At 38.5% G+C, this 26,977-nt stretch overlaps 1 long non-coding RNA gene across 2 annotated transcripts; it reads right to left on the reverse strand.

Moving 5' to 3' along the window:
- Positions 1 to 992: 992 nt before the first annotated feature.
- Positions 993 to 26,388, reverse strand: LOC146433386 (uncharacterized). 2 transcript variants are annotated; one of them, XR_014853942.1, is made up of 3 exons: positions 26,267 to 26,388; positions 25,363 to 25,474; positions 993 to 1,610 (listed from the first exon to the last, which is right to left on the reverse strand). It is a non-coding gene; the product is annotated as an uncharacterized LOC146433386 (long non-coding RNA). The 2 variants fall into 2 exon arrangements; XR_014853941.1 differs by having other exon boundaries at positions 26,155 to 26,365.
- Positions 26,389 to 26,977: the final 589 nt, after the last annotated feature.

The raw sequence follows: 26,977 nt of genomic DNA on the forward strand, positions 1-26,977 counted from the left end.
AGCACTTTTCCAGTTAAGCCTGTATTTTATTAGAAATCTTCATTCCTATTCCTACAGAAGACCTATCGTATTTGTAAGGTTGCAATTTAAGCAGTTTTGCCTCTCAAAGGAAGTTTTATGTCCAACATTAATTCCGCTGAATCCATTTCACTAAGAAAATGAGTGATACAGCTGCCAACTTCCATCAGCAAAAGAATTACTTTTTTCATTCTCCTTCTTTAATATAATTTGTGGTAGTCAGTTATAGAGTTATGGGTCTTCAAATACTTCATAAGTATTTTCAGTAGATTTTTTAAGGATATTTTTCATAGCATATCCCGCACCAAGTATTCGTAAGACATGAAATTACTTCATTTCCCAGCAGCACAGGACATCAGCAATCACACCAAAGAAGCCCTTGTAAAAGCTTGTTTAGGAGAGACATATGAGGATACAAATGCCTTCTAATGTGAATTATAATCATAATCAGCAAGTAAGGAAAGGGCATTTTCAAAAAGCGTCTGTAGATAACAACATGATGCAGATAAATGGCATTTGAATCCTCTGAGGTCTGTGTTGCCATCCCACCTCACACTGTGGTATCAAGAAGAGGTTTTGGAAAACACAGGGATTTTTTTTGAAACAAAAACACCAACATGAGCTGTGATAGAGTTACAGTATTATTCTATCCACCTTGTGTGAACATCACAAAAGTAACAAACAGGTATAGTTGAAAGAAAAAAAATGCGAAATAAAACTATTATTTGTTATACGGTATTTGATAAGTTTCAAATAGTTTTCCAAGTTCTGTAGCTACACACTTCTTTCAAAGGGGAAAATGTTGTTTGTATTTTCACTTGTAAGGAAGGTATTTTAGCTTCCATTCATTGTATATGAATTATTCATTGCTAGGTAAAACATCAGGATCTGCTGCATTTCATTTCCTCAGAAGATCCATTAGTTTTAAGAAAATGAGACACTCTTGTTGAAGTAGACTTAGAAGCACAAGTCTCTTTACAGCATCTTCTCATTCCAAAAAAGACATAAGAAAAAAGATAATGTTTTTACCTGCACTGTGTATAAGAGATTTAACACACACACACACACACACATATATATATACACACACATCTATATACATATTCTTTTACAATATCAACAGCAATATTTCAGTATCTAACTTATGTCCTAAGCAACATTCTGACAGCCTAACTACAAAGTAGTAGGTGGGAAATTTGGAGCAGAATAGATTTCAAGAGGAGTAATACAGTGTTTACCTCCTTTTATCAAAAGACCTAGAAATGCAGAAAATCACCAAAAACATTCCCAAATTTTTTTCAATTGATTTAATCTTGCTGTAATTTAAAAACAAAGCTACACAAATAGATCCCAAGAATTATAATACTAATGTGAGTATTGTCAGAAAATATTAATTTGCTATCCTTTCTTTTTCTTGTTGTAAAACCATCAGCAATGTTAGATCTGGCAGCAGTTCAGGAAGTCATTACATGTATTTCTCACATCCTCACTGAAATGCTCTGCTTCTCACGTCAGCCCTCTCATTCCACAACGGCCAATTTCCCATCCTCTGTCCTTCACCACGCTGCCTGTGCTTGCACTTGACCATTAGCCTGCAAGCAAGAGGGCTTTTTAGTGCCACTTTGGACATTAAACAATTACACAGGATGAACATTTGTTTTATGCCTAGATATTACTTTCCTCAGAAAAATCACTCTAGTAAGACCATCCCCATTAACAGCATTTGTCAGAGGCCAGTGTTCACTGACCAGGCTCTTTCAGATGTTTTACAAGTGCAGGGTGCACTGTTTAATAGAAAATTTGTGGATTTGAAGATGGCTGACATCACAGCAGATTTCTGATTTACTGGGGTGGTACAAAATACCTTGCATAAGGGAAGGTTATACTTGAACATATAGATGATATAGATACATCTCCACTGCAATATAGATATATCTTAAATAAGATAACTGAATATCCTAGCTCAATCCCAATTGCAGTGTGATTCCCACACCAGTCTCCAGGAGATGCTCTCTGTCAGGATGCAGGGCAGCCCTAATCCCTGTGCAGGAGTTCCTGCCCTGAAACAGCTCAAGCCTGTTGCTCTCTTCAGTTTTCATCCTCTGATGTTGGTTTTAGGGGGTCTACTGGCAAATCACAATATATTAGCTGCTCTTTTGTATTTTGGCAATCTTTAGTTGCTCATGTAGAAGAAGTTAAATCCTTTGTCAATCATTCCCAAGCAGCATTCCCTACCCATAATATTGCTGTGGTGTCAGATTGCCAGAGGAGAAAGCACAAGGCAACCCACAGGAACTTTGATTTCTGACTACTTGAATTATTTATTTAGTTATCATTTCTAAGAGAAATATCTTGGTACATTCGTTATGCACCGATAACATAAGCCTAATAAGTCAGATGAAAGACAGATTGAAACATACAGCAGAGCACATTATTTAGCAAAGAAAATTAACACACTTCATTCAATTTTAGCATGCAGAAAATTTTAAACTCCTCTGGCATCCAGCTCAGTTTAACTCAGGGAACCAAGAACTAGCCTTTTGTTGAGAATGGTGAGAATAAGGGACTAGGAAACTTAACAGGGAGAAAAAAAAATCTATTGCTTTAAGAACTGCTTTACCTAAGAGCTATAAGCAAGAGTAAAATTATCCTGTCTCTCACTCCACACTTTCCACCCCCTCATGAAGCTGGGGTTAGTACCCCAGAGCTAACATGTGATTAATGAATTTCAGAGCCTGTATAGCAAATCTGGAGAAAAAAATCTAGGGCCAAATGAAAACAAATCAAGCTCCACAAAAAGCACAAGTAGTATGGCAATATTTTCTTGAAATTCTTCAGTAGTTCTGTACTTCCAATGTAAACACAGCCACCACCAGCCTTAATAATGACTAGATGTAGTTTGCACTGAAAGGAGATTTATAGCAGACAACCTCACCAAGTCATAGAGCATATCCTGCAAACCTCTGTATTTCAGGGAACGAGAGAAGAGGAATTAAACCTCACACCGCACGACGCAAAAGCCAAACAAGAATTGTTTCTTCTTTTCAGTTGAACAATGAGGAGTTGGACTTGGACTTCTAATGATAAATCAGCTGTCCTGTGTGAGCAGCAGCAAACAACACTTCTGCACTCAGCTGGCTTCAGCCAGCTCAGCTCATATTGTCAAAAGGACATAGAGATGATAACGTTCAGGCAGGAGAAAAACAAATCAACAAAAAGGTGGTCTTCTAATGCCACAGATACATTGAAACTACCCAATACATTTCCAAGTTTTCCAGTTACCCTCGTCCAACATTTCTTTAATTTCATTATCTCAAGATAATTTTTATTTTTCTTTTATTATTTGCATTTACTAATTGTTAAAGAGGGAAGAGAAAGGAAAAGTAAACCTTATTCCTTAAGGAAAGAAGGCGTTTGCATGCTTTTTACACTTGTGATTTAGCAATGACTTTGATGCAAAAATACAGAAAGTGTGCATGAAAATCTATAAACTCTAATTCATATACTTGCATTCATGTGACATATTTCCTACTTCACAAGCATATATTTTGTGCCTCAGCTATATGTTCAATCGCATTGAATTTTTTATTTCTCTTGACTTGTAGATAATCATCCAACAACTAAGCCTCTACATACAGCTATGAAATTGTCACCTGCTTTTTTTTAGTACCAAATTTCAGAGGAAAAGAGATCTCTTTAGGACTTCCCTATCAGATGATTGCATTACTTGCAATCCCATGCTGTTTAAAAGCTATCTTGCAGGTAAAAGCCACTTGTTCTGCTGCCTGTTTTTCCCTAATTTTTTAGACATTCAAAACATGCTGATTTCTTTACCCATGCAGATCACAGAGCATTAAGGTGATGATTTTCTACTCAATCTTCCTCCTCCAGCTGTGAGACATATTTCCCACAAATGCTCTCTAGTGCCAATTTAAAATTTGCTGTGTCAGTAACAATTCCTGCCAGTAATTTTCTGCTGCTAAATATTCAGAGAGTAAACAGCAAACAATTGATCTATACAAATGAACTAATTTTTTTAATTAGCATCATGAGGAATTCTTATGATCCTCCTTTAACAGGAAGAAATTAAAGTGATATGAGTATGTGCCATTCCTTACTTAACTGTGAATAAATAAAATTCTAAAACACCGTTTTGAGCACTGGGAAAAGTCAGTGAAGAGGGAAATCTACACAGGGAAGTGGCCAGTGAAGACTTTCCTTGGACATCCAGACACAAAACAACTTGGAACTTTTGCAGATCACAATATCTTATATTGAATAATTCACATGTTCCCAGCATAACTCAAACAGGAGATTCAAAGGAGATGTTTCTCATAACAGAGAAGAAAAAGTTCTGGGCAAAACAATTTTTAATGTATAAAATTAGCTTGAAAGGCTGAAGCATTGAGTGGTAAATTTATCTAAATTTCATCTTTACATTTACATCATAGTATATTCCATAGTGTTAGTGATTTCTTTTTCCCCAGAATTAAATACTTTGATCCATTTTGTTAAAAAGCCCATCAATATTATCTTAAAAATATAAAATTAGTCATTGATAGTCGAATGGGTAATAATTATTTAGTGACTCCATATGCCAACCAAATTTTACTCCCCTGAAATTTAGGTGATCAGTTCCATCTCCATTTAGTGGTTTTGAACCACCAAAATGAAAATAGAGTGAAAGCAGAAAACTATTTTTGACATCTTTTTTGGTAGTCAATCTAGGCTCTGTGAACAAATACCCACTTAACAAATTAGAGTTCCTAATTATCAGCTTCATTCTTAGCTGCTATCAAAGTGATCAAGATCTGAATTAGCATTTTCATCCTAATTATCTGGTAATAAAATAATGTCATACTAATGAGCATCATTCCTGCTGTTAACCAGGATCTGCAATTCTGAGAAACTCTAGAAACTCAGGTTTCAGTTCAGTGCCTTGCAGAAAGCATTAAATAAGTTCACCCCAAAAAGGAAATCAGTGTCAGGAAAAAAAAAAGGGTTTAAAAATTTAGACTTTAGTGGTAGTTGACAGCTTGAAGTAGTAATGAGTTTCATACCTTTAGAGATTCTAGTTTTAGAGCAATTCATTTCAGCCCTGGCAGAATTAATAGATGGCTCACTCATTTGTCAGGATGGATTTTCCATTCCAAAATGACTCTATTGCAACAGCCCCAGACCAGCATGGCCAGAGAACTCCCAGGGCTTTTGCAGCATCCTCCTGCAGAGGGCAAAGTGCAGAATCAGACCCTGGAGCTGAATGGAGCAGCTCTCTGCCTTCTCCTCATTGCCAAACCTGCAATCAGAACTGGCCAAGAGTCTGAACTCATGATCAGGGGCTGCAGCTCAAATCAGCCACCTCAGCCCAAATCAGCCACCTCAGCCCAAATCAGCCACCTCAGCCCAAATCAGCCACCTCAGCCCCTGCTCTCAGAACAGCCTGCCAAGGCAAGAAGGATGCTGTTACTCCTCAGGTTGAGGTTTTCAAGCAACAATTCCATTCCATTCTCAGGAAATATAGTCCAGTCCCTAGTACAGAATCATTTCCTCCCTCTCTTTAGAAATATTTTACTATACCAGTTCTTCTAAATCTAAGCTGATCATGAGTTTCCATGAAAAAGAAGTAGAGATGTAATTGATGTATTAGGTAATTCATGAAACTACATCCCAGAATAGGATCTTTAGTTTTGCTGCTTGTTGAAATGGGTTTATTGTATGTTGTATAAGGAGAATAAATTTAGTTTTGATCTCAGATCTCTTATTTTAAGCATTTAATGAAGTCCACTTAGGATACACAAAAAAATAGTATAGACATCAAGGGGCTATCATACCCATAGCATTGCCAAAGTAAAGTAAATTCAGAGTTTTCAAATTTTAGTGGTTTGAAAGCAATAACTAAGGAAATATTACTGCATATCTAAGTAGTGAGGTAAAAGTACTTAATTATATAATGTGAATATTAACCTGTATCAAATAATACAAAAGTATTTTCCTTACATGCTATGCATGGTGACAAGTGTAACATTCTCTCTCACGTTTTACTTATTCAAGAAAACTGACATTCAAACATATGATATTCAACATATGTTGAATACAGATTTTTTTTTTGACATCATTCCTTTAGTAGGTATTAAATTTTAAAGCTCTTAATTATAAGTGGAAATGTAACATTCTATTTATAAATATGCGATCATTTATAAAGTACTGAGAGCTGAGAGGAAAGACTGAGATCAACTCTTGCAATGGTTCCTCTCCCCTCAGACATGAAGGATATGGACAGATCTGGTCTAGCAGAGCAGCCTGAAATATTGCAGCCTCACAACTGAAATTCTGTAGAAGACTGCAAGCTTGGTTCAGAGCAAAATATCTACTTAAACCTGTTTTAATAGAGAAAAAAAAATACTTCTGTCTGTCTAAATAACCTTTAAACACTGTCTCTCTTCACTTACATCTGACACCCCAGAAAACATTAGTTTATAATAACAAGGTTGGCTGTGTACCAAGAGTGCTCACGGAGGAGCTGGTAAATGTTTGCAGAGGGGAAATGGACAACTATAACTATAATTCTTTGCATTTATTGAAGCAAAATTGGAAAACAAGAAAAGGTATAATTTAAGAGACACCCATGCAACTGTCTTGGGAGCATTAAACTCTCTTTTACCCTTCGCAAAATTCTTAGAAATTACTCCTAGGATTAATATTTTGGGCAAATGGGCTCCAGGTGTTTTGGGGATTCCATCCCTCCCAGGCCCTCCACCAAATGCTGGCTATTCATTTTTTGTGATTCTGAAGGCCATAAGGTGGTGTTCTTCCTCTGTGACTGAGTGATTGAAACAAAGGAGAAAGACTCACAGGATACAGGAGAGAGCCATAAATCACACTCGTCTGCATATCTTTGGAGCATTGAGCATTTGCAAAAGAATATTGGGCAGCCACCCAAATTTTTGTGAATAGCACTAGCTTCATAGTAGCAAAAAAAATCTTGAATTTTTGAGAAAATTTTTTCATTTTGTTGTGAGATGGATTTTATTAATTTGTACCCCTCAGAACACTGAAGAAAAAGATATGTAATAGTATACTAATCAAGCCAGATCGACTTAAATTGAAAACAAATATTATTTGCTTCATTATTTATCTCTAGTAGTGGAATGTTTAAGTTTACAATGTTCACATGAACTTGAAGACATAAGCATTGAATCATGCATGCTTAGATTCTATGGAAAACCAATTCATTTTTGTGATCACACACACTAGAATGTGCAAAAGCTGAACCGCTGAGCAAAAGCAAGAGCACTCCTGAAAGCAGCGAAATGAGAACCTTTTCATGCTGAAGAGCATCTCCAGGGAGCACGTGACTGAGCCCCACAGCACATGGATTTGGGGACAATCAGTGTGATGGAACACTCAAACACCAAGTGTGAGCTCTGCAGCCCTGCCTGGTGTCCTCTCTGGCAGAGAACCTCCCTGGGAGGAGAGGCCAGCTCAGCACTGCTGGGCTGCTGCACACCGATTCACTGAGTGCTTTTTCTCAGCTTTTTGCAAGCGGATTTCAATCTCCTAGATTGATTTTTTTTTTTCAATTTACTAGGAAAAGTTTTACTAGGAAGCCTCAGGTTGAAAAGAAAACCAAAAAAAGTATTAAAAAGAAATCCCCTCAATTATACCGCCTTTCTTTGCATGTTTATATAATGCCACAGAGGTTTCTTGATTTGAGCGCAAAACCCTCCAACCCAGACATGCTTTGAACTAAGGAAACATGCTTTATTTTTTTGTGAACACGGATTTACAAAAAAATTCAATTAGCACTGTATGTTTATATGTAGGAGAAACCAGGAAATGAGTTTGGTTTTGCATGTCCTCTTATTAAATATACACTCAGTTTAGAGAAGTGGGAGGGGGAGAGGTGATTGCTGAGGAGTTTGAAAGAACTAAGAGAGAAAATTAATTTCAGCACAGTTCTAAGACTGCAAGGAACTTACCCAGGAGAATGAAATGAACTGCAACACTACCATCTCCTTTTGGTCATTTTAATTTAACTTCTGTGACCTTTCACAGTTAAAGTAGATTTTGTTGTTTTGTTTCCCATCTCACTCATACAAGTGAGTGAATTTCTGAGTCCTGTGTACCAAAGCACAACATGGCATCACCAATAAATGCAGGGGTAACATCCCTACAACACTCAGCTGAAAAATGCACTAAACTCAGAAAACTATAAAACAGGACAGCAGAAGGCAGCTCAGCAGGATCACACAGAAATACAATAAATGCTTCTGCAGAATTCTAGCAATTTTTAGTGGGGGACATTGAAAACCCACTTTCTGAAATTTGCTTAGAATGAGAGAAGGATCCAAAAGTTCAATTTCAGAGGTGGCTGCCCTGCATTCCTTGCCTTCTAAGCTGAGCCTGGAACAGTTTGAAAGCCTCCACCACCAAGACAGAAATCTGCAGCTGACCATTTATTGCCAAGACTGAAGATAAATGACACCAGGCTTGCAGACTTTGATGGTTTTGTCATCCAGAGCAAAAGTTTCAAGCAAACACATCTGTGCAATGGTTCTAATGCAAATATTACCCAGTCCTCTCCAACTCAAGTGCCTATTGGCAATTCTCTGAGTATTTCTCCACAATCTTTTTATACACAGCCTAAGGACTCTGACAAACTCTCTCTTTCCCTTCAAAGGCTTGTTAAGTATGTGATGAATAAATCTGTCACTTCCAATTCTAAACTTACCTTCTGTTTTGATTGCTGCAGGATCTTGTATCCATGGCAACTTTTCAGCACTCAGAATCGATTAGAGAAGTGATCGGTTTATCTAAACAGCCGTGCTGACGGAGGCAAGCGGTTTTTTCTGAAATAGCAACCCTGACAGGTTTCCTTGACCAGTTAGTTTTCCAACACAGCAAGTAATGAATTCTCAAAGAACACACTGTGGTCAGCTGGATTTTCAGTTCATTTCTCCTCTCTAAAACAGGTCTCTAATTGAATATCCTGCAAATCAGTATCTGCATTTCTGATTGATGTGTCCTGCTCTGGTTTTAAGCAGAGCACCCGACTTTATAGATCTCACTGGAGTAAAACACAGTTCAGACCCTCAAATACTTTTTGTTTTGGAGTTAAGGACGATCATATTTATTTTGTAAAAGATGAATCTATCAAAAGTTTTCAGTCAGGCATAGATGAATGTTCAAATTGATTACACAACGTGGAAGCCAAGTTTACCAAGAAAGTGTCAAAAGCACTGCTACAAACAGAGGAATGTGGGGCAGAGCAGCACTTACAAAGCACAAACCACTTCTCCAAGTCTTTCAAGTTCTGCAGAACGTCTTTATTCTGCACGTTTTTCAGTGCCTAAAGAGCACTTAATTCACATATTATATGTGAAGCCTCTTGGGACCAAACATTAAAGACCTTAAGCACACACTGGAATTTATAGTGATTAATGTGGTAACACATCTTGTAAAGTCTAAAAAGGCACACGCTCAAAAAAAATGAGGAAATGCTTGAGGGGACGGAATCAATTCTGAAGGGCAATAAATGGGCACGAAGCAGCTTAGTGGGCTTTACATGACAATGTATTCAGATGTGAAAACAGCACCCAGAGAAACACTAGAACTTCAAAGTAAAACTGTATAAAGTACATAGGAGGATTTCAACCGTAATTAAAACTATCTTGCTTTGAAGACAGAAGCCTAACCTGTGATCAATATTAATGACATCAATACTAGCATGAGCCAAGCAGGATGCAATAATAACCCCATGCTACTAACAGAGTGGCTCTATGCAGATTTCCTGGGCAAAAGCTCAGGATTCCAGGTGCAAGATTGTTCACGTTGCAGTGACTCCTGCCAGCTTCACCCAGGGAACAAATGCAACAAGCCCAAGCATGAAGGAGCTGTAATAGGATGCCTGACACCAAACCATCTTCATTCAGATGGTCTGACAGCTGAACAAAAGCTTTGCAATGCATCTGATAATCTCTACCTCTGCCATTCTTCTGTGCTCCCAGGCTTGGGAGTATTTACAGTGCATGTACAATGAATGCTGAGAGATCATTTAGGAAAGTGTAGATAGTGTAAATACTGGTTCTGGCCTGAAGAATGGAGAAGTTTTTCTTTTTGTTTTGCCTACACAGAGAGCTCTTTTGGGTGATACCACTTAGCACCTCTACAAGCATGTTATAAGCATCAGGCTATTAAGATTATGCTGACAGGGTGCTGAAAATATGAAGTCTCCAATAGTGGCAACTGCGTTGGGAAGGTTTTAAATCCTCTGCCTGAAGTGCCAGGAGATGGAACAAAGAGAGGGCAAAACAAAAAAAATTCAAAGAATGAGTGGTGAATGGTGAAGAAAAATGCTGAAATGGTCTGAGCACCTTTTGCTCTCTCAGGTCTCCTGGGGGAGGAAAGGCAGCTCAGAGGAATCAGATTCTTTAGGTCTGTGTTGTGCACTATGAGGTTCCCATTTGAGTGTAGTATGAGGTTACTTATTTATTTTTATGATGTTGTTAAACTGTGGCTGCAAGAGCTGACAGTGAAAAGATTTACAAGGAAGTAATGCACCGGAGTGACAATTAATTAATTAATTACCTTTCCTTCTGCCTCACACTGCCCCACCTTCTTAATACCTTTTTCCTTTTATCACTGCTATACTGTACTGGTCTTCTTATTAAAATACTATGTTGATCAGTGGATGCAAGTTATTTTCTTTTCTTTGTTCATAATATATGCCTCTAACTCAAATACCTCTGCATGGTCAACTGCCAAAGTGTGACATATTCCCCCCCAAACATAAAGATCACACATTTGGCCACCAAAACCTCAAAATGAAGACTGCAGTCTTGATTAAGCACACATAGCTGCTTAGAACCAAACCCAGCAACCACAGAGAATCAGAACTGTCAGACTTAGTGTATATCCTGTTCATACTGCAAGATACAGTAATATAGAGATAGAGATCTCTATTTCTCAATGATTTTTTCCAAACTTCAAACATACACTAAGAATGAGGATCAAAAGAGTTCTGAGCACCTTTTTTTCTTTTATTGTTTTTCTTTTAAGAGACTTCCATTTGACTGTCTTAACTTGAAGCATTATTGACATCACTGACAGAAGAGCAGGACTATTACAATGCTTCAGCAAGGAATAGATTTATAGCTTTTAGTTCAGTGTGCAAAAAGTTATCCACATTTTAAAAATCAAAGACATTGAAAAGGGAAGAAAAAACAGTACCAGTAGTATGATGCTAAGCATATCAAAACTAAATCAGACCAGAAAAATTAAAGGAAAAATACTGATACCTGTGAATGCCTCCTGTGTTATTTAATGTCTAATTTTGTGCTGATAATTAAAAAGTAGTATTTAGACTGCTAATCTCCACTCTCCAATATTTCAGGTTTTTTCCACACCTACTGCTTTGCACTGAATAGAGCCAAGCAAGCATGAACCCATTTTTAACCATTGCTGTAGAGAGAAACAACCTTCTCTGCCAGCACAGGTTTGTCAGCATGGATAAACACTCCTTCCCCAGTCCCTGGCTCTGCTCCCCTCTCTGCTCTGAGGCTTTTAGAGGCAGAAGAACTAAATCCACCTGATTTGAGTTACATTTGGCACTGTTTGTAGGACAGCTGCCCAAGGCTCTGTCTACAATCAACACACAGACAGGGACTTAGGAGGCCCTGGGAATTCACCAAGGGTTAACTGAACTCTTCATCTCAGCAATTAAAGGGTGAGATTAAACTGCATTTTTGCAGAATGTGCTTGCCAGTCAGTGACTCCACCTGTATGACATGTGACTTCAGTGATGCTTTGCTCACCCTCTGAAGGGCAAGATTTGGGCTGGATTTGTTTCCAGCTTGTAGTGAACTTTACCTGTGAAAGATAAAAAAAGCCCAACAAACTCTTGTCCCTCAACCCCATAAAACCTTCAACACACATCAGCGCCATCTGAATTTTAAATAAAAAACTTCTAATAGCCCCATATGAAACTTTTCACACCTTTGCTTTGATCTGCTACACTTAATATTATACAAAGTTTGCATACCAAACTTTTTCTCCTGACATGAGATATGGGAAAGAGCCTAAACCTAATTTTATTTCCTATGTAATGTTATTTATTTATTCTCGTCAACAAAACTGAAAGCACCTTTGGGGGCTGTTAAACCAGCCCTTCACACACAGCTGTTCAGAGCTTTGGATTTGCACCAGAGAGCTGAACTTTGAAGCTGCCACACTCAGAGCTGGGGCTCCAAGATTACAATAAACTCTGGAAACCTTTAACTACCAAAACTAGAGAGTGCACATCATCCTTGGGTAAATAAGACAACCTGACACCCTGCTGCACAGATGAGCAGGTAAAACAAATGTTGTCATCCTCTGCTAAACATCTCACTCCTGACAGATTTCCATTTTTCACAGGAAAAAAAACATGGGCCAAATTATTCAGGAAAAGGCTACCCAGAAGGAGGCACAATGTCTCCCTGGTACACATCAACAACCTTCAATGGAGGAGAAGACAGCAGAGTTAAGGAGATGTTATTTCCCTGGGTAAGAAAACAAAACCAAGGCAGAACCTGAACTCATTTCCCTCAACCTACAACACAATGGTTAATGCAGAGACTCCAGTACCACACAGGAATTATATTCAGTGATCTGAGAATACCCATGCATGCCTGCAGCCCCCCAAAAATAAGGGCAACAGGCAGGATTTTCTGTGGGTGTGTGTATTTAGAAAAGGTTAAAACCACAAATTGATGCAGTTAGCACATGGGTGGCAGAGAGAGAAGCTGTGTTTTAAAACTGAGAACAAAAGTCATTCTACTAAATCCAAATGCTTTCCATATTCCAAGGATGTTAAGAGGAAGGAAAGGAATGAATGGCAGGAGGAAGCAAAAGGAAAGAAATAGGCAACAAGAATCACTGGAGTTTATAGGGAAATAGAATCTATTACTTGAAGGTGGAAAAATGTTGCTTGGCTTAGCTTGTATTATTCCAAATTTAGGCTGTTTTCACATCAGCTGCAGACTTCACAGAAAAAAATTTTAAAAAAATCTCCAACAGTTTAATAGCTGAGGTGCAAACCAGCTCATTAACAAAAAAGAGATCAAAGCCTTGGAGGAACATCATTTCCCACCCCTCTCCCTCAATCCCATGGATTAATGAAGCTCTGCCTCCACCTGGCAAATGGACACCAAAACAAGCCCCTGGTGCAGGGAAAGCATCTGCAGTCTGACACACCATAAAGCTAGGCACAGCCACTGGCCTGGTGAATGAAGATTTTCAGAGAACAAGAGCCTTCACACAGGGAATTTGCTGCAGACTCACATAAACATTGTACCTACTCGATGGCTTCAGGTGAAATGTGTGGTTTATTACTTAGAAAACTCAGTGTGGTTTAGTGCTCAGAAAAATTACATATATCTATAGCTGCTTTTCGAGGTACAGATTGAAAGCTAGAGAAATGGTATTGGAAATAGTATTAAAAGAAGGCACAGACTATTTTATGGGCAACTCAAAACTGAATCTGGCCCAGCAGGTTAGGACTGTGCTGGTATAACATGAACTGCAAATATTCAGTTTTATTGAAAGTAATTGAAGAAGACAGTCCACACAATTATCTCAAGTAAATTTTTGTGCTGTTGTTCTCAGCTGAAAACCATGTTTTATGGGCAGCTTCATATTCATAATTTTTTTTTTTTTCTCAGACAGAACAGAGCTAATTTTATAAGACACTTGGAGCTGAACAAACAGTAAAATCCTAGGTGACCTTTTGGGAGAAAATGACCCTTTGAATTTCATTTAACAGAACATGTTAGAGCTGGATTTAGGACCATTGGGAGAACAGAAAAAACATTTCTCACAGAATTTTGCAAATACAGGTGGCTTTTTCTCTTTCCACCTCGAGGGTTTCTATCTCCATTTCATCACTGGGCAATGGAAGCTCCTCCAGCCCCAGAACACAAGAGATTTGTGCCCTGCTCAGCACCAGCTGCTGCTTCACCAAGAAGTCCAGCTACTAAATTTCCATTTGCAAGGTTTTTTTTACAATTGATCTAACCCAACAAGATGTGCAAGAATATGTCTAACTAGTTATGAGAATAATTCTAATTACTCCAAACCTAATTGGGGTTAGTAGTGGCTCTGCCCAGTTCTTCAATGCAAGCGTTTTCCTGGTTTTGCTGCTCACAGCCCTGTGGCCACAAAGACTTCAACAATTTACACCCATTTGGTGGTAAACTGGACCCAGAAGCTGCTCCTAGGACTGGAAGATCAACCCTCAGCGTTCATTCTTTCCTCACTCATAGCGATATAAGTCAGAAAACTATAAAATATATTTACTACCACATCAGTAACAGCACAATAACAATCTTTGGAGATTCCCAAATCCCAAATAACCAGAAGAATCAAAGGAATAACCTCTACCGACATGACTTCCTTTAGGCAGACACCAGCTTTTTCTTCACTCATATTTTAAAATTCCAGGTGGCTTTTTTCCCTACTTTCCCATTTTCCAATGCATCTATAGAGATATTTTGTGTTAGTCTGTTATCACAATAGAAATTATTCTGGTTATTAGTATTTATATATTATACAAACATAAATATTGAAATATATATATTATTTACATGCTATATAAATGCTATATCTATATATTTTCTATATCAATACATTATTTGTATCTATATCAATATTTTTCAACTTCAATTATAATTTTTCTGGGTTATTTCAATTTCTCAATCTGTTACCTAAATACCTTTATATATTGCTTTCACATTACAGATTTCTTAAAAGTAATAGCCAAAAGGTAAAATAGATACTGTCATCCTTGAAAAGTCTCAGCCATCAGTGATGAAAGTTCAAAGAAGTAGTTAAGTTATAATACCAATAAAAAGTGATCTGTAAATTCTCTATAGTTTTACTGGGCAGTTAAAGACCTATAACCCTTTAAAGATTACAAGCCATAAATAATTATAAAGTGACTATATTTTTAGCCATTATCCATTAATAATGTAACTGATTAACTATATAAATATTTTCATAACTCATTGGTCCTAAAAAATAATTAGACATCAATAGCAAATGGATAGCTTCTAACAAACTAAATATGAAGAAATTTTAAAAAGAGTTCCCTAAAGTTAAAAAGGTAATATATCCTCAAACTGACAAATTAAAAGAATAAATGAAGGGTGTTCCAGTTTTTGCTATGAGCAGCAGCAAACCTGGGCATGATCAAGGTTCGGATTAGGTCAGTTGAAGAAGTTATTCTGTAGCTACAACATTTAACAGAGGGAACACTTGTGTTTGGGCATCTGAGCAGGGATCCCCACCGCAGATCCCAACACACAGAACAGCTCTTGGCTGGGCTGAAATGATTCACTAACAACTTCTGCACAACACTCTCTTCATGGCCAGAATGAAAACCACCCAAGGGTTCGCCAAAAAAGCTGCAAATCGAAGGTCTTGCTGTATTTAGTTGGATTTACTGGAACCCCATGCCTACCCTAATTCTCTAGACCATCCCTGTGGGCAGAAGTTAACACTGACCTTTGCATCTTGAGGGCAAGGGAACGTTTTCCACAAGCTCCCGGCATTGGCACTGAGTAAACAAAGGGATCAGACCCGTCCCAGGATAAACACACAGCAGATCCACACTCTCATACAAATGGAGCATGTATCCTACAGCAGGATTAGCAATTTTTTTTTTTTTTAGCCAAGACACTCACATTGTAACTGCAGTTATTAATAGAGCAGAAAAAAAGAAAACCCTAGAATTATACTTGTAAACTACTCTTGCTTTACTTCTGCAGGTAAATTTATTCCTCTATTTATATGCATCTTTGTCAGTGCAATATGGTATCTAACACTTTGTTTTCCCATAGGAAAAAAACCCCAACAGTATAACCCAAAACAAAAATACAAGAAGTTTTCAACAGACACAATGGGGAAAAGAGTCTTAGATTGTATAAGAATATATTCCCAAAATTGTTAAAGATAGAAGCTATCATTCACAATAAAATACATAACTGCTTCTAAAAATGAAGGAAAAGATAACTCTGGAAATATGATACTACATGATAAAAAGTCTCCATCACGTTAAGAAGTTTCCACTATGGAACCACAGTCAAATAGGAAAAACAGGAATATGGGCAGATGTTTTAAATCACTGCATTTAGCTACATAAAAGACCTCACATTCCACATCAGCTGGCACAGAATCACTCACTGGACAGCTGCTCACGTTCTGCTTTCTCTTAAAGGTGATCTACAAAGCTGCAATGAAAATCAAGATAATTTTAGATGTGCGAGGTGAATTCCCTCCTCCCCCATAAGCAGACAGGCTGGCCTCATACAGGTACCAGCTGCATGTGCTCTGCAGCCTCTGATCCAGGGAAAGCATTTCCCGAAGGATGGAGAATCAGCATCCTCCCCCTCACAGGTGTGGCTATAAACTGAGCTGGGAACATTGTCCACATCAAGCTTCAAGGGGTTTCCAGTCCATATCTCTTCCCATTGAGACCCTAATAATCCAAATATCCTCTGAGATGTGCTTTGATAATAATGTGCCACCTCATTCACTGACCAGGGCCCTAAATCTCCTTGAAATCACTATTACATGAGAAAACATCATCACATCAAAATCATAATTTTCCAGAGTATTTTCAGCAAATTAGACATTCTGTGAAATTTTTACTGATACTGAAGAACTTGCATGTTTTTAAGTTATCTCAAAAGTTTGTGAACACATCCTCCAACTAATTATGCCTCTGTTGTTTTGCAATTTACATTAAGAAGAGGAAAAAAATAAAAAACCACCTGAAAACCCACACACACATTCAAGACTTAAAAGCAATTAATTAGATAAATATATCCTTAATGTCTTCTCAAGGACTTTCCAGGTCTCCAGCCATAAAAGAAAGCTCTAAATGAAGAAATGGGAAATCATATAATCTGCAGGCAGAGGTCCACACTGCACATCCTCTGCCATTTCAAGAGAAGCATTTCCTCTAATGATCTGTGCATAAATTGGGCTGATTGACACTTAGAGCACCAGCTTTTAATTATATTCACATTCATAAATATGCATCACATCACAGATTAGAGCATGCAGCTACCTATGGTGCATGCTCTATTTATCAGTACCTTTATTTACATTACATGTGTAAAATTGCACCAACTTCATCTCTACTGGAACCAGACTCCCCCACCCTCCAAAGCACCACTTAGGTTTTCTCCATTTTCTTCCAAGTGCAAAGCATAATGAGCTCCTTGTGGGAACTTAAGAAGACTTAAAATGTTTAAAAGTAAAGACTTTGTAATTCATTAACAAGTAGGCTGCTGTGAATTTTGTCTTTGAGACTAATTCACACTCAAGGCAAAATTCTTCCCTTAGATCTACATGACTGATCTGAGATCAGATATTCTGCTCCTTTTATAAATGAGCCCTTTTGGAGATTCACATATGTACCAAAGATAGTCACTCAGAGCACAGATCTGGCATCTGCTCCCAAAGGGAAGGGATAAAGCTCAGCATCCTATCTCAGCACCAAATAGCTGCTCCCACACAGCTCTGCTACATTTTCCATATGATTCACATTCTACATGAGACAGAAACCAGGATCTCTGGAGGATTTTCCTCAAAGTCTGTGAGTCAGCCTTGAGAAAGACATTATCAAATTTAGGTCACTCCTTTGCAAATGGAGAGATTCAAATCTTTGAGTGGAAATTTGGAGCCTCAGCACCACACCACAGCCCATCAGCTGATGTTTCACTCACCAGCTACTTTAGAGTATTTGTTTTACCTTACCCCATTTTACTGCTCATTCTCCACTGAGCAGAAGGCCTTCCCCTGATAAAAGATTCTCTGGAAGTGCCAGGTTGCACCTCCAATTTTACTTGGAAACCACTCCCTCTGCTCAGGTTGATATAACTGTAGCAGAGAGCTGACCACAAGAAATTCACGTAATCCCAGTACTGCTGCTGAAGAGTAGAATGTATTTGAGAAAGAGTCTAAGGACAGTACTTTGGAACACAGAACCACACAGCATCTCTGTGTTTTAAGTGGAAATCAAAAAGAACCAGACTGAACTGCTCCTATGGCACCTGGCCCCAGAGCCAGGAGCAGACAGGGTGTGCTGGTCCATGGATCCAGCCGTGGAGCTACTGCCAAAATCCTCATGAACAGGTGTCAGATGTTTGTGTTCTTGGCCAGAATTAGCAATTTCTACCCTAAAACCATTCACAGCTTTATACTCACATACACATCAAATGCTTGTTCCAGGTAGGTAACCTAAGGATACCTTGAACAGAACACAAGGCAGCCTCTGCTCACCTTGTCAGGGGACACTCTGGGAATGGTATCAATTAATGGATGATACCTTTGTCTTCCCCAAATTTTAAGCAATCCAGCATCACTGAGCTGTGTTGATAAACTTACACAGTTTGTTCTGGGTGTTTGTTAGTTACTACTTATCTTGAAGAGAAGCAAAAGGAGGCCTTCAGTTTACCACATATATTGGGATATATTAATTAAAACTGGATAGAGGTAGAGGGGAAAATTTACCCTGTTCATAACCACAGAGTACATGGCTACCCTTCCACACATTCAAGCAGTTAAAAAATTCTGTGCCTCCATTTTATTATGCTTCTATTAGTGTAGATTCTGGTATCTCCCAGTCATGGAGTTTGAAGACAAAGGTCTACTTAATTAAGTTTGTGAGAAATATCTTATAGATGGGGAAAAAAACACTTCAAAGGAAAGGCAGAGGTGTTTGAAATTAAGAAACAGAAGGTGGACATCTACATAAGAAAGAATCGAGGATATAAGGTGAAATATAAGGCAAAGAAAAAAGGAAGATGAAACCACTTCTGACTTCAAATATACTTCACAGAAATGCGGCTTCTTTTCATCAGAAACACATCAATATCAAACATTTGGGTACTTCTAGTAAGACACTGGGATTTATATTGCACTTGACATAGAAATATTTTGATTTTGACTGAAAGATTGTTTTACTCAGAAAATTTTCTTCAAATGTCTTCAAGAAAAACTTAGAATTGTTGTTATTTTCTTCTGAAGTGGCACTAAAATAAAATTTGAAATCCCACAGTAGTGTGTTTAAACAGAAATTTTATCTTAAACAATTTCTATCTTTCACAGAGTTTGACAGCAAAAAATGTTCCCAGCTTCTAGTCCTATGAAAAAATATAGGACAATTCATCTGCTATAATTCCATTACTGTGTGTTACAGATGGCAGCAGGAGGTGAAAGGGATTGGTTGTATGTCTCTTACAAATGATGCTTTTTAGATACACAGGCTCTTTTGTTGACAAGTTTTTACCTGACACTGAAAATGGTCAAACGTGAAAAACTGTATTTGAAAGAGAGTTTACCGACACCGAGTGAGCCATACATACATCTTCATCAGGAGCCCTTCCCCAGCAAGATCATGTTTAATTAATGATTCTGCAGCTCTTATTCTTCGGGAGATAACAGTTATTAAAGTGAATGGATGTGTCTTCCTTACGTGTTTTAACCTCGGGAGAGAATGCTGCCAGGGAGGCTAAACAGATAAGCAGATCAGTGTATCACACTTAAAAAAGATGAATGAAACACTTAGGATTTAGCAAGGTATTTATCAGATAAATTCCACTAAGAATGTAGGTTTTGGATTGCTTTTATGGTCCATTTTCCTGATGGTATCTGGCAGGCTCTCCAGGTATAGCAGTGTGCATCAGGGAATGGTCTCACGGGCTATTATTTTAAATGGCTCGCTGTAAACAGCCTATTGCACATAAAAACCATTCCACACTGAATTTGGTGGATAAGCACAATGGAGCCTCAGACATTATTATTCCCACCAAAAGACAATAGTTGATTTTTCCTCTCTTTCTTTTGCTTCAAAGCTTTGAATGAATTTTGTTGTGAGGCTGTCAAAGCACTTCACACTTGGCATGTGAATGTAATTATGCCATTCACAGGAAAGTCATGTAACGTTGATTACACATGGGTTTACAGCTCCAGACTGCTTTATGAAAGCAAACAAAACAAACACAAACAAATCTAACATGTCTCGCTGTCTCCAGAAGCAGAATCTTCCAGGACAGGTGAGAACTGATGTGTATTTTAGCAACAGGAAGCTCCAGTCAGAGCCATCGCTATTCCTCAAGAGCACTGGCTCAGTGTTACCACTAACAACAAAAGCATTCGGGATGTTTTTGTTTGTATCTCTGCAATCATACAGTCTAATAAAAAACAAACAAAGTATCCCCAAAAGAAATAAACAGCTGAAATAGAACAAAAAACCTCAGAAAAAACCCAAAAAAACCCCAAAAATCACCACAACCCCCCCACTCCCAAGTTCAAAGATTCGATCTGAGATAGTAAGACATCTATTTCTAGAAGTATGTGGAACTATGCTGTTACAATTATGATTGTTCTATCTGACCTTGCATTTGGATCCTGCTAAAACAAATCACCTAAATACAGAATATTGATTATCCTCCCCAGAATTACAATGCCTACCTCTTAAAAAGATGGAGCAAGCCTATGCAGTCCTGTTGTTTATGGTGACCCCGAGGATTCTGTGAGGGTTCCCTTGCTGGGGATATCAACATTTCATATCAAATGGGAGGAGAATCAACAAGTCACACAATATCAGACAAAGGGTACTAACAGCAGCAAAGACAGAGAAGGTCACACTTTGCATTTCTACCAAGACAGCAAGTAGGTGTAAAACCAACAAACCCCTTCCTTCACTGTCCAGTCTTCTACCTACAAGTGAGACCACATGGTGGCACAAAGTAGAACTCTCCAGAACAGAGGATGACCACCCAGGCTGGCTACTGGAAAGAGCTTTATGAACACAACACCTCTTCATTCACCTAAATCTGTACTGTTCTCTCCAGTGGTTTTATTATAAAGGAATTAACTTTTACTTCAAATGACAGAGGCAAAGTGTTAAGTTTTCCAAATCAGGAAACTGAGAGGAAGAGGGAATATGCAGACTATGGTAGGTCTCTTCTTTTAAGGTATAATCCAGAGCCCATTAAAGACTTCCTTTAAACTTAACAGATTTTGCATCAGGCCCCTGGAACTTTTTCAAACTGTTGGGTTGATAATTGCACCTCCAATCTAAGCACATTTAAATTTTAGATTTTTTACTTGTGAAGTCCTTTCCTTCTGCTTAAGTATTACAGGAGTCTGATGGGTAATTAGATGGGATGCCAGGTTAAACATCTGTCCCTCCCCCAAAAGAAACCCCAAAACAAATCAAACCTTCAGCAGTGCTCTTCTGGTGCAGGGTTCAAGGCTCAAAAGGAATTTTGGCACTGGTCATCAGAGGACTCACAGATGTTGGGACTCCTCTCTCTAACAGTTCTCTCTTTGCCCATGTTTGTTAAATGTTTTTCTCTCAGTGTATTTCAAACCCCACCTTTCTCACAGCCAGTGGTCCCCACTGCTTTCACACGTAACATTTTTCAGAGTTAATAGCTTTTTCTTCAACTTATTCACATTTCCATCAGCTCCAAAGGCTGTACCCACAGTAGGTAGGAAATAAGATGAAAGATGAAATTTTGGGGAAGAAAAGCAGTATTCAGGTTTTGCACCTACCCCTGACTTTACACAAAGCTCTGCACACACAGCTTTTTGCTTTCAGAATGAGCTCCCCTGCCACAGCAAACACCTCCCAGTGGTGTTTTTATGAAGGATGCTCAGTGTTTCTCCCACCTACAATCCCACCACTGCCAAAGCTGGGCTGCCTGATGAGAAGAGGGCAGAAGCAGCACAATGTCTTCCCCAATTCAAGTGACAGCTATCTGCTCTTACAGTTTAAAGAAATCTAAAGCAATCATTATCTTTTTAACCTCTCCTCCCCATCAGTAGTGTTTTTGATGGAGTGACTCTGAGGCAAAGGGTTCTTTATGCTTAACGTGAGCAGTTAATTGAACAAAACCTTTTTTCGAAACATGAAAAGCAGCACACAATATCAGCACAGCAGAAGTTTGCTAAAATAGTCACAGTATCTGTATATTATGATTCTGATCATGCAATGAAAATGCTTCTCAAGCTCTTTAAAGTCCTTCTCTAACAAAAATCCCCATGATGGTCAGCTTAGAGCCCAAAACCCCAGTGCTAGATGGAAAGCCTTCCCTCTCACCACCTCCAGCTGCAGCCAGGGGCACACAGAAATGCCTGATTTCAGCTGTGACAGGATTTTAAAGCAGCAGATATCACCCAGATATCCAAAATATCCAAAAGCTGAGCCTGCCCTGTGAGATCTGGCAGCTCCCAGTTCACTCCAGAGCCAGAGGCTGTCACCCCCAGTGGCAAAGCAGAGCAGGAGGCTCTGGACTCTTCCTCCTACTCCAGACCTTGCACGAGAGTTGATCACCAGTTCTTTGCCTCGAGACAGGCAATATCTACCACATCCTGAAGAGCCCCTGATTTAGGAGAAGAAAAATAGTGTGACACACAGACATTAGGAGGTTATTGACCCTGCGGATAAGATTATTGTCGGGGAAATTCCTGGATTAGTTCTGCAGACACATCCTTATACAAAGGGTTTAGTTCACATTTCTGTGATTCAGCTGGTATTTTTAAACCGTGTTTGAGCTCCCTGTATGATTGCAAATTAATTTCTCATTATGGCCCTTTAGAATTTCAAGTTGATAGGAACGCTAACAAAATTCGGACATGAAACTGAAGCAGATCCACACTGTTTATATTTTAGATTGACAAAAACACTAAGTTTAAATACATATAATTTAGCACACAAGAACTTTGGCTTCACATAGATATCCCACAGTTGAATTTCCATCCACAGACACTGATAAAGGTTTGTAACTTGCATTTTTGTAAATCCACTGTTGGCCATTTGTTAAAATAGCCTGTTCAAAGATTTTGAAAAAATGACCTTCCAGACGCAGTTTGGGGTATGTACTGCCTGGTTTCAATCTGGAATACATCCAAACAGAAAAAACTAATATTCAATTAAGGTGTGATAACCAGATTTGATGCCTCTTGCCTCAAGATCTGGTTTCGAGGGACCAAACCACCACAACCACAAAGAGTCAAAACTACAGAATACTACTTCTGATAAAAAAACCCAAAAAAAAAACCCCAAAACCAACCTCACTCTGTTTTTCCTTCTGTTATTTCCACATGCCTCCCAAGATGAAAAAGCATGCCAAGCCCTACAAGAACGCATTTGCACAAACATTCCTCTAATTTCTTCCTAATTCCACTCGAAGTGGCCTTTATTGCTAGAATGAATTCTGCAATTCTGCTTATCTTCAATTTAAGACAAGGTAATTGTGCTTGAAGTAGTACTGCCATCACATTACTAATATACTTCAGGTTTCTTTTGTCATTTGTATGAGAAAGGGTACCAATTAATCTACAAATAGAGCTCATTTTGTGCTTTAAAGGTAGAGGTGCACGCAAGATTTATAGAGAAACATTTATCCTTACAGACAATATGAAGATTAACTCACATAGGACTAGTATTACAAGAATTGAACAAAAAGCCCTCACATGTGAGCAGAGCAGTATTCAACTCCAAAAAGAAGGAAAAAAAGTTTTATATAAATGATAGGGTTACTGAAAGTGAATTTCAGGAAAAACTCAAATAGAACATTCTAATTTCCCCACTCTTATAGCTTTGAGAAAGTATTGAGTGGAGTTTTAACTTGGAAAAAAAATCTAGTGTTCTGGTCTTATCTCTAAGTCTCAGTACTCTCTACCTTTTTATGAAACTGATTTGATTTAGAAAAGACACTAAATATCAGTTTTGAATGAATCAAAATGATGTGCTCTGCTAGGAATTCAGCAGCCCACAAAACAGAACTCATTTGAAAGACAAGGTCTGTACTCCATGAGTCATTAACACAGTCAAGCATTCTGGATGAGATTCAACAGGAAAACACAAAACAAATCAAAACCTCATAAGAGCACAGTGCACACACAACAGAAATAAGAGGTGCAGAGGACTGAAGACGGCAAAATTTCTGGTTTTTTTCTGAATCCACAGGTTTTGGACTCACATTATATTTAAACTATACTGTAGCAGTGTCAGGCACACTTGATTTGATAACACAGTAATCTTCTCATTTAAGTTTCATAACAATGCAGCACTACATTCAACTCAGGATTATTGTCTATCAAATATTCTAATCTCACACAGGCACTCCTGTGCAGTCAAAAATTGATGACCCTGCCTTATCCATCCCCCAACTCCAACCAATGAATCCAAATACTCCACATGTGGACTTCACAGACTTAGAATATGCTTTGTAAAACTAAAGGAAAACGAAGAATACACCATTTTTTCCTAAATATTTCCAAGCCATATTAAGTTTTTTGAAAGAGATTCAGCCTGATGGATAGATTTATGGATTCTCTTAACATCTTAATGTACAGCAAGATATTTCACTACATTCATATTTATACTTACACAAATCAGAGGAAAGTTCGAGAATGGACCCACAAAGCTCAAATGTTGTGACATTTTCCCAAGGTTATAGAGCCCTTCTTCACCTTCTTTCTAAAGAAACTGGTGCTCAGAAAGGCAGGGTGGGTTTTCTGGGACACATTGACATTTTACAGCAATTTGAAGTGTTGCTTTAGCATATTCCCCAGGGAAGAGGGAGAAGACAGTGATGCTAAGTCACAAATCGGAACTGAAATCTTTGGTCCACTTTACAGCCCATACCTCATTTCTAAAAAAAAAACAAAAGCAATTTTATTGCAAATTAAAACACGAGGAAGGAATATAAACACCCAGTATTTCCAAAAAAAGCAGTGCCACTCCTGTGTCTTGGCAAATAGACAGATGGCACCTCCGTTTTCAAAGCAAATGCTGTATAAATAAACATTGTTTACTCACTCTTGATGGCCCAGGTTTAGAGCTGCTGCCCTATAAAAATCACTTCCCTCGTCCAGCAAAGATTTGCCATACAAAAACAGACTGCTCCCCAAGAAGTGAAGTGTTTAATATAATATTCCCAACTGCTAAAAAAAAGGAAGATTTCTCTCTCACACCTCCATGCTACCAGCAAAGCAACCCTGCTGCTCTCACATTCCAAGTTTAAGTATTGAAACTTCAGAGACTGAAACCAAGCAATCAGCTCCATAATGGAAATGCCACTGGGAAACAGGGAAACACCAGAGCAGTGCTGCTGCAGTGGAGCAGAAAGGCTTTGCTTGGCTCACACCTGCACCAGGAGCTGGGCCATGGACAGCAAACATGTGCAGCTCTCTCTCTTTTGAGGCAGAAATGCTTTCAGCAGCTGCAACTTGATCCCTGCTACATTATTGTTGAGTTGTTTGCATTGTCTATTATTTACTCACATGCAGGACATTCAGCCACCAGACATCCCTGCATTGTGCTTGGTTGGGTGAAGAGCTGTGCTTGGTTTGCCCAAAGGAAGATGGAAGCCACATTCATCTCCTTGTACAGCTCCTGTTTGAAAGATTGTGTTTTAAACACCTAGCAGTCAAGTGATTAATAGCCTACCAAGAAATATTAATGTTAGAGTACTAAAATTAATTCATATTTCCTAAATCCTATGAGAACCACAGCATTCATGTTTCACTAAATGTTTTGATGACTCCTAGAAATGCAAGAAACAGCCTTGTTAAAAGATGAAGTTACTGTCTTTTGTATCTCCAGAAGTATACGATACATCTACAACATACCTAAAAATAGCCAATGATAAGTGAACATGATTGGTCCTTTCCCTAGCACAGAGTCATTCATTTAAAACACAGATGCAGTTGGCTTCTCTGGGCCACAATGAAAACACTATATTTTCATTGTTAATACAATACCATCATCATCCATAGATGGTAGCATTTCATGTTATTAATAAAAATTATAGTGATGAAAAAAAATCACCATCATTGCACATCACAATAATAGCTGAGATCAACATAAAGCACCAGCTGATGGCTGAGGCTTTGAACACATCATCATTAGCTGCCTATCAAATAAATAAAAGATATAATTTCATTACAGTCCAATACTGTAAGCTTTAACAATTCACTTTCATACTTGACTTAATAAGAAAATTGAACAAATATTAACACCCCTTCTTTGTGAAACATATATTTACCGAGGTGCTTTTCAACAGGTCACCCTACCTACTACTGATGGGAAGGAAGTGGAGCAACAAAACACCTCCTCAAATACTTTCTGTAGTGCTTTTATACCTTCTGCACATTCCCAGGCACTAACTAATTAATTACAACTCACTGATGCAGGCAATCACTGAAGCAGGCACATGAAGACCAGAATCAGGGCTGGAGCTTAGGAGCATCTGGCTCTCAATTATGGGGCTGCTCTGAGAGAGCACAATGCTCATCTGCCTGCTCCACACAAGGCAGCAGAGCTTATTTATAGCTGCTACTCAGGAAGCTGTAATTTGTATTAAAATATGTAATGACTGAATTACTCTTCAGCGCCTGTACTTGAGAATAACAAAGCGTTCCCACCAATCCCTGCACTATCTAAAGCTGTAGCTAATACCAAGGATTTGTTTGAAAGGCAACCTAAATTGGAATGAAACCTGACCTTTCCACGGCAGAGAACAACTGTCACGGTTTTATTGGGCATATTTCACTAATACCACTAAACAAAATTCTTGCTCATTCATACCAACCCACAGGTGGCTGCTGAGCAGTGCCAGGCCACACAACATCAGGCAGTGGTCAAATGTGACACAGAAGCTCAGAGCCACGCTTGAAAATCTGTACAAACACAACCACCTTCTTTCTGTACTCGTTTGTCCGTTCCTCTCAAGCCCAAGCCATCTTGAGCAAAGTGCTAATCAGAGCTCTCCCTGCTCACTCGGAGCTTTAAAGTGCATCTAAAATTCCTCCTTGCCTGCTACCCCTTTGCTCCACCCTGCTGAGCACCTCACACACCTGGCAGGCAATTGCTGGTTCTCATAATTAGTTTGCAATC

Source organism: Lichenostomus cassidix, chromosome 9, assembly GCF_008360975.1.
Source record: "Lichenostomus cassidix isolate B80296 chromosome 9, HeHo_3.0, whole genome shotgun sequence".
Lineage (NCBI taxonomy): Eukaryota > Metazoa > Chordata > Aves > Passeriformes > Meliphagidae > Lichenostomus > Lichenostomus cassidix.